We start from the raw sequence: 15,032 nt of genomic DNA on the forward strand, positions 1-15,032 counted from the left end.
CATGAGGACACGAGCAAATAAGATGTCAGAAATAAAGATGTTCAAATTTCTAAAGGTCCTGATCGTCGAATCAAAGCCAATGCTTTAAAGCGAAAGGATTGAATCTTATTGAATATTATGTAGTAAACACACTTTGTGCGAGGTATTTACGAGCTGGAAACATTCACCTTAATTTCATCAGCTTTGTATTTTTACTGTAATGTGTGAAGATCTATATTGATCTATATTAAATTGATTATTAGAAAAACTCAACCTGAACAATTTTTTATTTGCTTCCTGCAAAGCTGAAAATTTCCAGTGTTTTGACGGGTTTCAAACGGTTTGATTTGTGTGATTAAAATAAAGAACCACTATTCATTACCTCATGAGAAAAAACTTCCCATAGCTCGAACTATCAATAACTCGAACCATTTAGCCAGTCTCTTGGGACTTCGAGTTATTGACGGTACTTTAATATTAGGCGCTCTAATTGTAAACAAATTTAGATATTCGACAATCGGTAAATAAACACATTAATTAAAGTTATAGTATAGTATCCTAGTATAGCTATTGGTATTACATTCAAAGCAATTTTAACGCAGGAGAAAGCACTCGGAGATTAAATTTAAATTTTGTTATCTTTCAATTTTTTTTTATGCTTATCAATCTTGCTACAGAAGCAAGTTGATTAAACAAAAAAAAAAGTGATGAACAAATATGTAATAAAATATATTAAATATCAAACCTGAAAATTAGGTAGCAACTGTAATAAGTGTGTGTGAACTGAAAAGCTACAACAGGAGAATTGATTGAATATGACACCAAAACTCCCTGTCATAGCCATTCTGTGTGAACACAGTGCAGAAAAGCTTCCATCTTTGAAAAAATAGCTTCAACTTAAGAATAGGAATTACAATTCACAACGTACTTGCAATCCAGTAGATTTGTGATTCTTGAAAGCAGACTTTGTATCAACTTTATTTCTGTTTAGGAGGTATTCATAAATGCTTATCATTGAAATCGCGGTAATGATCGACAAACGAAGACTCGTTTTTTTTCTTTTTTTTTTCTGTATTTAAAGGATCAGGAAAATCAGATCCGTTGATCGACAATTTTTGAGAATAGCAAAGCCTATTATACTCATTTCATGCATTAAAATACGCAAAAGAAATGATTCTACCTAGAACTGAAAGAAAACAAAATTGCCTGAACACTGTAAACATCAATCGTTATTAGCAATAGATTCGCCATCCATCTACTAAAGGATCGGTAAGGTCACAGCCATTGAAAGATAATTTTTAACAATAACTAAGTTTTTCTTTCTTATTTAATGCATTGAACTGCTTTTTAAAGAAGCACAACAAAATCGCTTTCGCTAAGAACACCTATCTCTAGCAATGGAGATTGGCGCTTAACCGGAAATAAGACTCGCTACTTCCGGTCTACGTCAGTGGTTTGTTTGTTTATTTAGGATATTTGGTGAATACAACAAGCACTCTTTTCATTATTAACGGGGGGAGGAGGCGGAGGTGAGCAATCCCGTAGGCTATTATGGGCATTAATGATTTTTTGCAGGAGGGCCCAAAAATTTCAGATCCGGATCTGCAAAAACTATTTCTTTACGAATTTCAAAGTAGTTACAGATTTGTTTTTAAAGCCATGATGCAGTTGAGTTGACATTTTGAAACTACCTGCTGTTTCCATTAATATAATTGTTTTACAAAGAAACTACCATGTGAGTTCTTTCATTTTGCATTTTTATGAGCTGAAAAAGAAATCTATTATTTCTGAAATAGCTTCCACATAGAAATGACTCTTTTAAGAACGTCGACACATTTTTTTTTTAAATTATTGATTTCATCGAAGAAGAATTAATGATCGAATCGCGATATTACGTTCCCTTGAATTCGAAACCAGTGAGTAAAAATGCTTTTATTCAAAATATTCTGTGTATGTTTTGTGTTCTTTTTGAATAAAAAAAATTATGTCGTACAGAAGTCAATTAAAGTAATAAATGAATTATTATTTTTTTTTTTGGGGGGGGGGGCCCTCCCGAAATCCGCTACTGATCTGTGAGCATAAGAATCACTTTGATTTGTAAATATTTTTTCCTGCTAAGTTTTCGGAAGAAACACGTTGAATTGTTTGAAGCTTTTGTCAATAAATAGTTTAAACTTAATTTTATTTCATACCCATGCATTAAAAAAAAAAGATAATTAATGCTGTTTAATGGTTAATTGATTTACGTTTTTTTTTCAGTAAAGGTAAGCGGTAACCACTTTGATAGTTTAGACTTTTAACTGGGTGATTTCATCTTAATATGGATTTAAATCAAGATTCATAACTCTTGTGTGTATGTTTTAAGTAGCTATCATATTATCAATCGAAAATGAAACATTTCGCGTAGGACAAGAAAATATATGCAAAGTTAATTCCCAAAATTATGCAAAGTGAATTCCCCCTGAAAGACCCACAAACCTTTTTTTTTTTTTTTAGGTTTTTATTTTTTCAAGAAAAACTTGTTTTACAGCTGTTTGAAAATAAAACAGAAAATGGTTAAAATCAAAACATATTATCAAAAGCTCTTTCTCACAAAGTTTCATTGAAGCTAAGTCGCTTCTAAGTTCAAAATTGGGGCCGTGGTAGCCTGATCGGTAGGGCATTGGACTCGGGGCCGGAGGGGCTCGGGTTCGATCCCCGCTGGTCGAAGACCCACCGTCGTCATTAAAGGGGACTGGGCGACGCTAAATATGCTCGTGGTCTCAATGTCCTCCAAGTGAAACGATACCTCTGGGGGTGCTAGTACCAGGTAGCTATTAGCACTTGGACTAGTTCTAAATTCTCATTAACTGTTCGATCCGGTGATGGTGCTGCCATCTATCGGTATATAAAATAATGGAGGCAAGGCACTAGTATGCAGACCTCGACATAAAAAAATACAGTTGTAGTCAGTTGTGACTCTTGAATAGAAGTTCAAAATTTTTTTTTTTGCCTTGAAGGTTTTTTTTTTTTTTTTTTTTTTTTTTGAACTGTTCAAAATTGAACGAAAAATTGTTCAAATCAAAAATAAAATGTGAGAATGAGGTGTCCGATGAGGTCTTCCGATCAAAAAAAAATTGCTCAAATTGGACCGTTTACTCAAAAGTAATGGGAGGGGTGGACAGACCGACAGACATTTTGCCCCATCTCAGTACCCTACTTTGAAATTTTTAATTTTTCAATATTAATTTATCTATTTTATTTATTTTTGACTTTTTTCTTTTGTTTTTCGCAATATATTTTTTTAAGTTGCAGAAAGCCTTTCATGATAATTTCTTCTGTCTCTGACTTTTACTGGGAAAGTAAGCTAAAAATGAAAATTTGCAAATGTGCGCAGATTTAAATTCGATATTAAATTCAAAATTATTTTAATTTGATCTAAATTTTATTTTTTTTAGTATTTTTTCTATGAAAATTATAAGTTTTTTTTAAACCTTAAAGTGAAGATCATATTGCTTTTAAGAAATTAAATTAATCCCTTCAAATTCTGCTTCAAATAATTCTTAATATTAAAAAAAATGTTTTAATTGATATTATTAAAAATATGTTTTTATTGTTTTATTATTAATTATTTTTTATTAGTTTAAAATCATAAATTAATTTTAATAACTAAACTATTAATTTATCCCAAAAATTAATGTAAGAAAATATAATTAAAATAAATTAGAAAATCACTTGCAAAATGGTTGATAAAAATATATCAATATATATATATATATAAATCGAAATGCGCAATAATACCAATTTTATTTAAAAAAAATCAACTTTCTTGGTATTTATTGGTTTATGAAAAGAATGTTATACATATGTCATTAAAAAAAGTATATCCGTTATGTCATTAAAAATATTTAATCAATACGTTATGTCGTAACAGGTTACAGAATATTGTTTTTCATAGTCTATTTTCAGCAAAAAAGAAAAACGAAACTTAATTTCGCTCTTCGCGACGCGGAAAACGAAGAAATTAAACTTGGCGACAAAAAAGTCCTTAAAATTGAGCTACGTTTTGTAAAGTATTTAAAAGAATTCGTTGGCCACAGAAAAAAATCAATCCTGGTAGCTCAGAAAATGAAGAATTTTATATCACTTATTGCGTTTATAACTTTCGAAAAGATAAAATAAACGTTCTGCCCGCATCTAAAGTCGAGCAAAATTCCGTAGCTCTCCATGGTCAAGAGTGTCTGCTCGGGTGGGGTAGGGGCGTTTCCTCTAGGGGGGGGGTTAAGTGTGGCTACAGTTCAGTGTGATGGGACGGTTGCCAAACCGTCAATAAGGTCCATTGCTTGCGTGACGTCATGTTCCGACCCGCTTTCACTTTCCGCCCAGACAAAACTTCGGCTGTAAATCTGAAAGTCTCCTTACTACTAAATCCTAAAAAACCCCATTAAATATGAAGAAAAAGAGAAGAATATCACTAAAAATAATCAGAAAGGTAATGGTTCAAAGAGTTCCCTATTTTAAACACTATCCTATCTGCAGCGCCGCTTTTCTACATTGAAGTGTTGAAGATTTGTAACTTCAACCGCTTCATTCAAATGGACTCTTCCACGAAAATGGACTCTTCTCAAAGAAGGCGTGGCTTAGTGAGGGCCAGACTTATAAATATTCGATTCGCTGAAGCGGGAGCCATAGGTGTTGGAAATTCCAAAGGTGAAATTATTTACAAGTATGCCACTGAAAATGATTACCAAATTCTTGCCCCCCGCACCCCCACTCATTTTGGCAACTTCTCCCCCACCACCCTCGATATTGCTATCACCAACTTAAAGCTCCCCTACCTTATCATTTCGGAAAATCTCCTTTCATCAGATCATAATCCAGTTTTTCTGACCCTCTCTCTCACCTCTGGTCTCCCGAAACACAAGTATTTCATTAATTCCACCAATTGGAACAAATTTTACGTTCTTCTCCACGACCAAGTCAACGGAAACCCCAACACCAAAACTACTGCTGAAATTGATAAGGAAATAAACGTTCTAACCTCAACCTTCCATTCAGCCTATGACGAAAGCACTGTTCGCATCACCACTTCTTCCCCCCCACTCAGGCTCCCCCCCCATATTAGAAGAATCATCAGAATCAAGAACAAACTTAAAAAGCTGTGGCGTGAGACTGCTTATCCCCCGTATAAAACGGAGCTAAACCACCTCACTGATATCATAAAAAATCTTGTCAAAGAACACAAAACTAGCTCCTGGAATGAGTTTATCTCGAATCTCCCCAGTGACAATAGTACCCTTTACAGACTCGCTAGAAACTTTAGAAATCCTAAAACCCCCATCCCCTCTCTCACCACCCCCCAGGGCACGATTAACTCAGATGAGGATAAAGCTAATGCTTTTGCTGATAGCTTTGAGGCCACCTTCTCCAGCAACCTTTCTTCCCCCCTCGACTCTGAAGTCAGCTCCACAGTATACAACTTCCTATGCAATAATGCTAATCCTACCGTCACTGAGTTCTGCTCCCCTAAAGAAGTTAACGACGTTATCAAAAACCTCAAGAATAAGAAAACTCCTGGTAGCGACAAAATTTCCACCCAAATGCTTAAAAATTCCCCCCTCAAAGTCATAACCAACATCACTAAGATTATTAATGGATGCCTCCAAATTTGTTATTTTCCCAACAGCTGGAAACATGCTGTAGTGGTTTGTATACATAAAAAAGAAACCCCTCTCACTAATATTCAGAGCTATCGCCCCATAAGCCTTCTTAGCGTTCTTGGAAAAATCTTCGAGAAAATCTTAAAAAATAGAATAATGAAGTATTGTGATTCAAATAACGTCATTCAGCCTGAACAATTCGGATATAGACCAAAACATTCCAGTATTCACCAGCTCCTCCGTAATATTAACTGCATTATTGACGGTTTTAATCACGATCAGTATTCCGTAGGAGTTTTCCTTGACATCAGCAAGGCTTTCGATAAAGTTTGGCATCTTGGTGTAATTTACAAGTTAATCCAGCACAATTTCCCCATTTACATCATTTTTATCATTTTCAACTACCTTCATCAACGCACATTCCAGGTAAAAATAAGCTCCTCCTCCTCCACCCCTAGGCAAATCACAGCCGGAGTCCCTCAGGGAAGTGTCTTAGGCCCCACCCTCTTTTCCATTTACATGTCCGATCTCCCTCTTCACAAATTCACTGTTCTTTCTCTGTTTGCAGACGACCTTTCCATAATCTCAAAGCACTACTCCAGAAACTTTGCTCGCAAACGTTTACAAGACCACATTAATACTATTGCCACCTGGTATGACTACTGGAAGCTTACAATTAACACCAGCAAAACTCAAGCTATCTTTTTCTCCAAAGGCGACGCCCACCACCCAAAACAAATAAAAATTAACGAAGACAATATCACTTATTCCTCCCATGTCAAGTATCTCGGTATCACTCTAGATAGAAAACTCACTTTCGCGAAGCATAAAAAAATCCAAACTGATAAAACCAATTTCAGAAAACACCAAATGAGGGCCCTTCTCAACAAGTACAGTCACCTTCCCTTTACTAGTAAGAGACTCCTTTACATAACTGTCTTACGGCCAGTCCTTATGTACGCCATCTTCATCTGGGGTTTCACTGCAAAGAAAATTGTCAAAAAATTACAAACCACTCAAAACAATATCCTCAGAACTATCAGCAATTCTCCCTGGTTTATTAAAGGCAGGGACATTCACAGAGATGCCAATATTAAATCCATATCACATCAAATCATCCGGGAGGCCAGAAATTTCTATGGAAGTCTCCACTCTCACCCAAATCCGCTCATCAGAGAGCAAGCCATTTTCAACGAAATTAGAAATCCTAAGCATAGGTACCCCGCCCACTGCAGGCTCCTTGATTACGACTCCTTAAGCACAAAAAACAACCCTCTCCCAAACCCACAAGCTGATTATGATGATCTCTTTCCCCCTTAAGTGGGCCTTTTGCTTTTGGTGCTGTTTATTCTTCTAATGTTTCCCTAGGGGAAAAAAAAAAAAAAAAAAAAAAAAAAAAAAAAAAAAAATTATATAATTTTACAAAATGACAAAAAACATAGAAAAATATCTTCTCATAAACTGACAAAAAACAGTCAACCTCTTCCATGAACTTTTCTCAAGTTTTCCAAAATTGAATTAAATTTTTCAAATTTTTCAATTTTTTTTTTTCAATTCATTTATTTTTCTTTTTTTTTCACAAGTGTGGCCCTGACGACGTCCTTTTTTAATTATTTTCGCTCTTTCCCCTTCCCCCCCCCTCCTTCCCATCTCCCCCCCCCCCTTTTTATGTTTCATACATTCAGTGCTTCGCACAATTTTTGTCTACTCCACTGACCCTAATCGATTTCAGGTAAATGGGTTTTCACCCAGGCCTGTGAAAATTCAATGTCTTGTCTTGTCTCGGGAGCCACTACTACTTCTCGTTTTGCCTTTTTTTGTTTTCTAGACCTCTCTCTTCTCTAAGAGAGCTGGAGAGAGGGTACAATTTAAGATTAGTCCTTTTGAAATGGAGGATCGGGAGCTAAGGTCTCGAACGACGGAACGAGTGCCGTACAGTTGTTATTTTACCTGCGTTTCACATGATATTGTTGAAAAGGGAAAACCGTTGAGTGCATTTCGAAGTTTTATCTTAAATAAGTATTTTATGCTGCCGTTCCAGCTTCAGGTTTGTTTTTATTTTGTACCAGGTCCGTGTATCAAGTAAATTAAGATACGCGTTTTTTTTTTATAAGTAGCACTTCGATTTTACTTTTTATTACATTGTACGTTCTGAAGACTAATAGGGAGATTGAACACTAGTGTCATGAGCAATTTTAACAGAATTTAATTCTGGACACTTTCATTAAATGCATCTTTTGCAAAGTGTGTAAATCAAAAATTTGTGTTTAGAATTGAATCCTGAATTGTTTTCTTTTCACCAAGGGGCGAAAAAACGGTAACGTGTGACACTATTTTTTTTTTCAAAGTTCTTTTTCATTGGCTGAGAGTAAAAAGTAAAGCATCGGTTAATATTTTTATAAAACAATTACATGCACATAATTATTGTCTGTACTTTTATTATTAACTATCAATTTTATATAACTTGTAACGTGTGTTAACAGTGTTTCTTCTTCTCGAGTAGGATTAACATGGAGCGTATGACAGTGCTGTGGAAAAACCCAGAATCTGGAAAATTAAAGGTGAGTCCAAGATTTTAATGCTCATATTACTGTTCTATAATGTTCAAATTATACGTATGTAGCTTTACTTGAGTGAGTCCATTCCTATTTCTTTACCTAATGTGTAATTATATCAAGAACATGTGTTCCGGTGTGCTAAAATTCCCTTCTGACACTTTATTTGGGTCTTTTATAGTTAGTTTTCCTGTTAAATCGATTATTCCAATCACAACGTTATTGAAAAACAACACTTTAAGACAAGGCAAAAGTTTAAATTGTGTAAATTAAATTTTTTTAACGATAGATCTCTGTATTCAGTTTGGCGCGATCAATTTCGTGCTTGGCGACGAGTGGATGTAAACAAAACACACACTTGTGATGTACGTGAGGATGTCTTAACATGTGTTTTGTATTATAAATGCTGAATGTTGCAGAATTTGTTTTTTTAAATAAATGTGACTTGATATTAAAACCCATTTTAACTTATGTTTTAATGTTAAGGCTTTTATTTTTGCCGATCATTGACAAAAATTGACTTATGTATCGTTTTTAATATTCCTTCAAGCTATAAAACTCCAAGTTAAATCTTCTCTTTATGCAACGTAAGTATTTACAGTGTCAAATTTTTGTTTTTTGAAAGGAGATGCAGAGGAAATAAAATGCTTATAAATTATAGAACTTTCAATGCTTGCTGGCAGTATCTTGTAAAAACATTTAGATTTAAGGAAAAACGATTTGTTATCATTTTCTGCCAAATATTTATTAGTTAAAAATTGTAAAAAAAATGTCAATTCAATTATGAAATTAATGTCACCACATGAATTTGCAAAAGCGTTTGAGGTGGATATGAAGTAGAACACTTGCTTCACACACAGCAGTTTTTATCGATTTTTTAGGTTGAGCGAGCCAATTTAAAATGTACTATTTTATTAAAAATTTAATGAATTGTAGGCAGTTTTGGTTATTTTGGTAATTTACTCTTTTTTATTCAACAAGCATGTCACTCTCTGTGTGTTCCATCATAAACAGAAAACTGAGATGTTCTAAGTTCGTTTCAAGTAGTCTGTTGGTACTTTTTATTATGCTCTAATTAGGGTTACTAATTTTTAGGTTGCCTTGTTATTTCCTTTACATGCTACTCTTTCTTTATCACCTGAAGAATAAAGTGCATGCTATCACCCCGCTTCAGGTTAGTAAAAATTTCTATTTTTATTGAGAAAATGATTTTTAAATAATTATGGCCATGATTGATACATAATTATAAGTTTTAACAAGGGTTGAATTACCTTTGAGATCAGGACCGTTATCATGGGCTTTTGAGATTGTAAAAGTCCTCCGAGCCACAGCTCTTGTTTGTCAGAAATTAGGTACATTTAAAGTTTTGCATGTTGAAATATCAATACTTTTATGATAAAATGCTGAATCAAAGATTTTTTAAGTGAAACTTTTTATGCAAGGGCTTTGAAGTTATGATCCAATCTTTTTGCGTGACGAAAAGTGGTGGGGATAAGCAATGTCGGTTAGAAGGAAAGCAGTGGCTTGCTTGCCTTCAGGTATGGGAGAAAAGTGAGACATTACACTCTTCTCGCTTCCTTTCTCATTTTGTATGGTTGCATGTACTGCATTCAGGCAGCACGGAGATCAATATGTACATTTGTCGTAAACAGATCATTTCTCTTCTTAAGAAGGAAGAAGACGATCATTATCAATGGACACATGTATATAATTTTATGTAAAAATATGAATAAGAAACACAATCTGTTCAAAAGTATTTGATGAATAGTTAAAATGTTTCTCGTCTATCGTGTGTCATTATGACACAACCTGTTTCTTGGAATCAAACTTTAGAAAAATTCTACTCTTCTAGATCAGCAGAAAAATAAAGTACATGGAGCTCTCACCCCACATCAAGTTCGTAAAAATTTCGATATTTGGTGGGAAAATGATTTTTAAATAATCCTATCTCAATTAATGTGGAGTTAAATTTTAATTAGTGTATAATTGCATTTTAAAATAAAGACTCATCGTGGGGTTTTGAGATTATCTGTAAAGATCAGGGTTCCAAAATATCCGATATTTTGATATACAGTCGAGTCCCGACTTACGCGAGGGATCCGTTCCAAGACACCTCGCGTAAGTCGAAATTTCGCGTTGTGGAAAAAGGTATGTGTAAAAACTTTTATAAACAAAACCAGTCATTTTAGACACGTGTAAACACAACCTTAAACAGTTAAAAACCTTTTCTTAACCATACCTTACTGTTTCTTACATAAAGAACTAAATTTTTATTTGTATTTAAAAAAAAGCCGTTTTATTCAACATGAAATACTGCTATGATGCACAAAAACAATGATCAATGGGAAAGAAAGACATAAAATAAACCAGTACTGTATGTATGGCATGTAGTAAGGAGAACAAATGCCCTATAGTTGTATCGTACAGTTGATTCAGTAATGATATTGTAACTTAAAAAAAGTGAAAATGATGATTTATGCTGCAATTATTCTAATATATTTTTAAATACAGTTGCTTCATTGGTTCTTTTATAAAGTTTCCATCTATGGCATTACCCCTCTTCCTGGTTTCTTTAATTTACAATAAAAAACAGCTTCCAGTTTCATAATTTTTGCATTTTGCTTGGATACTATTACTCGGTGAACTTTTATGGATTTCCTTTTCTTGACCTTTAATTGTACGTATGGAAGATTCGCTCATACCGTCATACCTAATTGTTGTGCTACCCTTCGAAGCATTTTTTGGTTCAGCTTCAGCTTTTCAAGAAGCTTTACCTTTTCTTTAATTGTCAGAAACGTTCTCTTTTCTTTCTATTTTCACCAACTTTAGATAAAGCAGCGCTCCTAGGTGTCGTTATATTTCATTAAATTTCGCATTTAGAATGAAAAAAAAAATAATGGAAAATGAGAAGTAGTTATTTATATAAGCGATAAAAGACTAGTACAGTGTGGGTACTTCTGCTCTCAGTGATTCTAAAGGGATGAAGGTCCGTTCACGAAAAGAACTTACTCACCGCGGTTCCTTTCCAAAAATTTTCATGTTGCGGGCGAAGAATTCGCGCTAGCTCAAAAATTCTTTACTGTTGAAAAAATCGCGTTATAGCCATTTCGCGTAAGTCGGATCGCTTTGTAGCGGGAGTCGACTGTATATTGGATATTTTGATATTCATCTGATATGTTTTCAACCAATGCAAAGTAAAGTGTTTAGTAACTGCTTCCTTAAATCAGAGTTATTTATTTTCTTATATTATTATTATAATGCATCAACTTTAAAAGTAATTTTTCTTTCATTATTTATATTCATTTATTACATGTTCATTATTTTGCCTCACCCACTCAAAAAGTAATTCAATTGCATCCGAGTTCATTTCAACCACTCATAAAAATAAATATATAAATAAATAAATATTCAATTTATCAGAGCTTATCTTAATTTGTTGAAGTCTTTAGAAAATCAATACTTTTGTCAGAGGAAATAGAACATTGAAATAAAGGGGAATTCAAATGCTCTAAAACAGTGGTGGCTTTTAAAACTGATTCATGTGGCCAGCTGAAATATCAGGTATAGATAAATGAATTTACTAAAAAATGTGGCTTTATTTTAAAGAATTTAAATTCAAGCATCAGTATATTGCATTCTCTATATTTTTACTTCACTTAAATTTATATATTAAAAACAAACAAAAACAGTTTATAATTAATTTCTTTAGTATGCACTCACATTTTTTCAATCACAATCACAAGTAAGCGCTTTGATGAGGTAGTAGCATTCACGTAAAAGTTTAAGACAGGAGTTCAATTTTTTTCCCCCGCAATCTTGACTAAAACCATTAAAAAAATTAATTCATAGTTTTCTGAAAAGTACTCAGGACTGCTAAAATAACACTTTCTGGAATAAAATTTGTTCAATATAACTGTACCATGTGATTTCATTATTGGATTTGTAGGACCATAGGAGCTATTTGTTGATCAAAAAATAAAATAAAAATATTGATATTATTCAAATAATTGGAACCCGTACAACATGTCCCTTTGTCCAACATGCCCCACCTCCCTCTACAATTTTGTTGTGAATATTCCTAAGTGAGGTGCAGAAAAAACAAGCAAGTTTTATCACGGTTCCTAAAAAATTAAGAATCACGAACGTTCATTACTTATTTTAGTCATCATAAACTGATTTCTCTTCTTAAAGGCAAAGATGATGCACAGTAACAAATATGTACATAATTTTATATACATAATTAAATGAAAAACAATCTATCTAGTCAAAAGAGACTGATGAATTATGTAAAATATTTCCCTGTAATATGTGTTTTACTTTTTCAAGTGTTTTTAAAACACAGAACATAATTTGAAATTAAATTTTACAACACACTTAATGCAAAGTAGTTGAAATACAGCTCTATTTCAATTAAAGTGTGTTTATTTATTTTACAGTTATAATTTTATGAACTAGTTTAAAAAAACATTCCTGCCAATTTGTGTTCAGCCGTATTGATGATTTAGCACATTTGAAGAGTTTTACTTCTGCTTTTAAATTTATTTGCCCTTAATGTTTTTTAAGTTTCTTCCAGATATTCTGCAACTTGAAGAAAGCTCAACTACTAGCTGAACTATAGCCCTGATGCAGATGTTCTAGAAAACTCATGATAGTATTGTACTGTTCGCTTAAAGAATTGTATAATAGAATGATCTCCAATATTTAGTTTACAAGGATGTCCAGAAATCATTTTCCAAGTTTTCTTTGCATGACAGCTTTATCAAAACTAATGAAGTTGTTTAAAAAAAATAATGAACTTCCATACATAATATGCCATTCATGTTTGTTATGCTTCTTATTATGCTGATGACTTCAGGAAATTTGTTGCTAAAATGGTCTTTGGACTTTCAGCAATGACATGCAAACCAACAAAATTCTGTGTTTAAATGCTGAATAGTGTAATTAAATGAAATTTTGATCTTCTTCATACAAACAGTGCTGTATTTCTGATTTGTCACGCTTATTATCATATTTATTATCATTCATTTGTATAATAATATTGAAATGTAAAGAGGTAAAACAAACAATAATTTTGCAACAGAAATTGAGAAATAGCTGGAATTCTGTTTTGAGTCTCTAAATTTAGAGTTTTGAATTTGTTTTGTAAAACAAATGCGTTAAGGTTTATGCTTGTTTGTCATGTAAAAATATTGTTTTCAATTTAGATTTTTATTAAATTTTTCGGTATTCAATGCAAGGCTAAAAAATTCAGGTATACATAAAATTATGAAAGATATATTTAGGTTTGTTTATTTCAGCATTAAATGAACAGTTCATTGATGCTTATTCTCTTTGTGTAGTTATCCAGAAATCCCCCCCTCTCAAGAAGAGATTTTTCTCCCCACTTAAACTACAGGACAGGATTTGAATAACTGCAAATAACTCCAACTTTGGAAAGGATAGGTAGCAACTGTTATCTTAGTCCACTTCCGACTGTCAATGCACCTTCTCTGTTTCTGACTAAATTCTGGAAGCATTTTTCAGCATGTTGGAATATAGGTCATATTCATCCATCCATGATACAGGGTAATGAATGGAATTGCAATCTATGTGAAAAAATCTGAACAAAAATTCAATTTATTTCAATCAAGGTTTTTTTTTTTTTTCACAAACATTCACTTCACAAATAGTATAAAAGAAAATAAATTACAAGCATCAGTATATTTTGCCCTGTCTAATCGAAACTTCCTAATTGAGTAGATGGGAGTAAAGCCTATAACAAAATTTATTTTCTTTATTTTTCTATGCTTATAAACGACTGAAATTTTTGATTAAACTTGTGTTTTGTCCATAGTTATTAGTTTTAGGAAATGATACTTTGGAGTAAAGAATTTTTAAAAATTTGATAATAATAACCACATTTTGAACATGTGAATATTTTAAAGTTACGTTGCATTTCAGAAAACACAAAGATTAATCTTTGCTTATTTTGTTACTTAAGCAGTTATTGACAATAATAGTTTGCCCCAAAATCTATAAAAACTACAAATTCTGTTTTGGTACCCTGAATTTGATTTTAATTGCTTCATTGAGAAAAATGTCTCTGTTTTCTCTTTTTTTTGTGTGTGTGTGTGTGTAAAAATGTTAGAAATTCTATGTTTGTAATAAAGTTTACAGATGTAACCACATCAAAAAATAAATTGAACATTAAAGACTTTTGTGTTAATCTTTATGTGGTAATGACCTGAACTGTTAGTATGGAATGAATGAGTTTTCTTCATGCTAAGTTGTATTTAAAATCTCTGTCAAAATTAAATGTCAACATTGCTTTTCCACAAACATTGAAAATAAGTACAAGTCCTCTACTGGTGCTGGGGATGATTTTTTTCTTTATTTCATTAAGAAACTGTCTACTTTCTTTTCTTTATAATATTGTTTTGATTTGAAAATATTGTTCAAAATGTAAGTAATAGATGCATGATGTGATGCAGAGAAATAAATAAATAACAATAGATACATTTGTTTCTTATTCATATGAGTTGAAAATAAGTCATGTTTCAAATTACACCCCCTCAACTCCTCAATATATTTCTGAATATTTCTATCTACATCAAATTAAAGTAATAATTTTCAACTTTATTCAAATTAATATTTTAACCAAGAGTGCCTACTGAACCACTAAAATATTTAGAGGTTCTTGGTATTCCTTCTTTCTTTTTTTGGGGGGGGGGAGGGGGAGCTGTTACCTCGTTTTGACCATCTACCTATTTCTAGTATTGAGCTTTCAAATTTTCCTTTGCATATTTTTCTTTCAAATTTTTAATTTAATGTTTAACTTAATCACATTTAAATCAGAAAATTGTACAGCGTAAACTTAAAC

At 32.7% G+C, this 15,032-nt stretch overlaps 1 long non-coding RNA gene across 1 annotated transcript; it reads left to right on the plus strand.

The window, feature by feature from the left end:
* The first annotated feature begins 8,068 nt into the window (after positions 1-8,068).
* Positions 8,069-13,056, plus strand: LOC129231822 (uncharacterized). Its single transcript, XR_008581301.1, has 3 exons — positions 8,069-8,179; positions 9,269-9,347; positions 12,737-13,056. It is a non-coding gene; the product is annotated as an uncharacterized LOC129231822 (long non-coding RNA).
* The last annotated feature ends 1,976 nt before the right edge of the window (positions 13,057-15,032 follow it).

The sequence above is a fragment of the Uloborus diversus genome, chromosome 10, assembly GCF_026930045.1.
Source record: "Uloborus diversus isolate 005 chromosome 10, Udiv.v.3.1, whole genome shotgun sequence".
Classification (NCBI taxonomy): Eukaryota; Metazoa; Arthropoda; class Arachnida; order Araneae; family Uloboridae; genus Uloborus; species Uloborus diversus.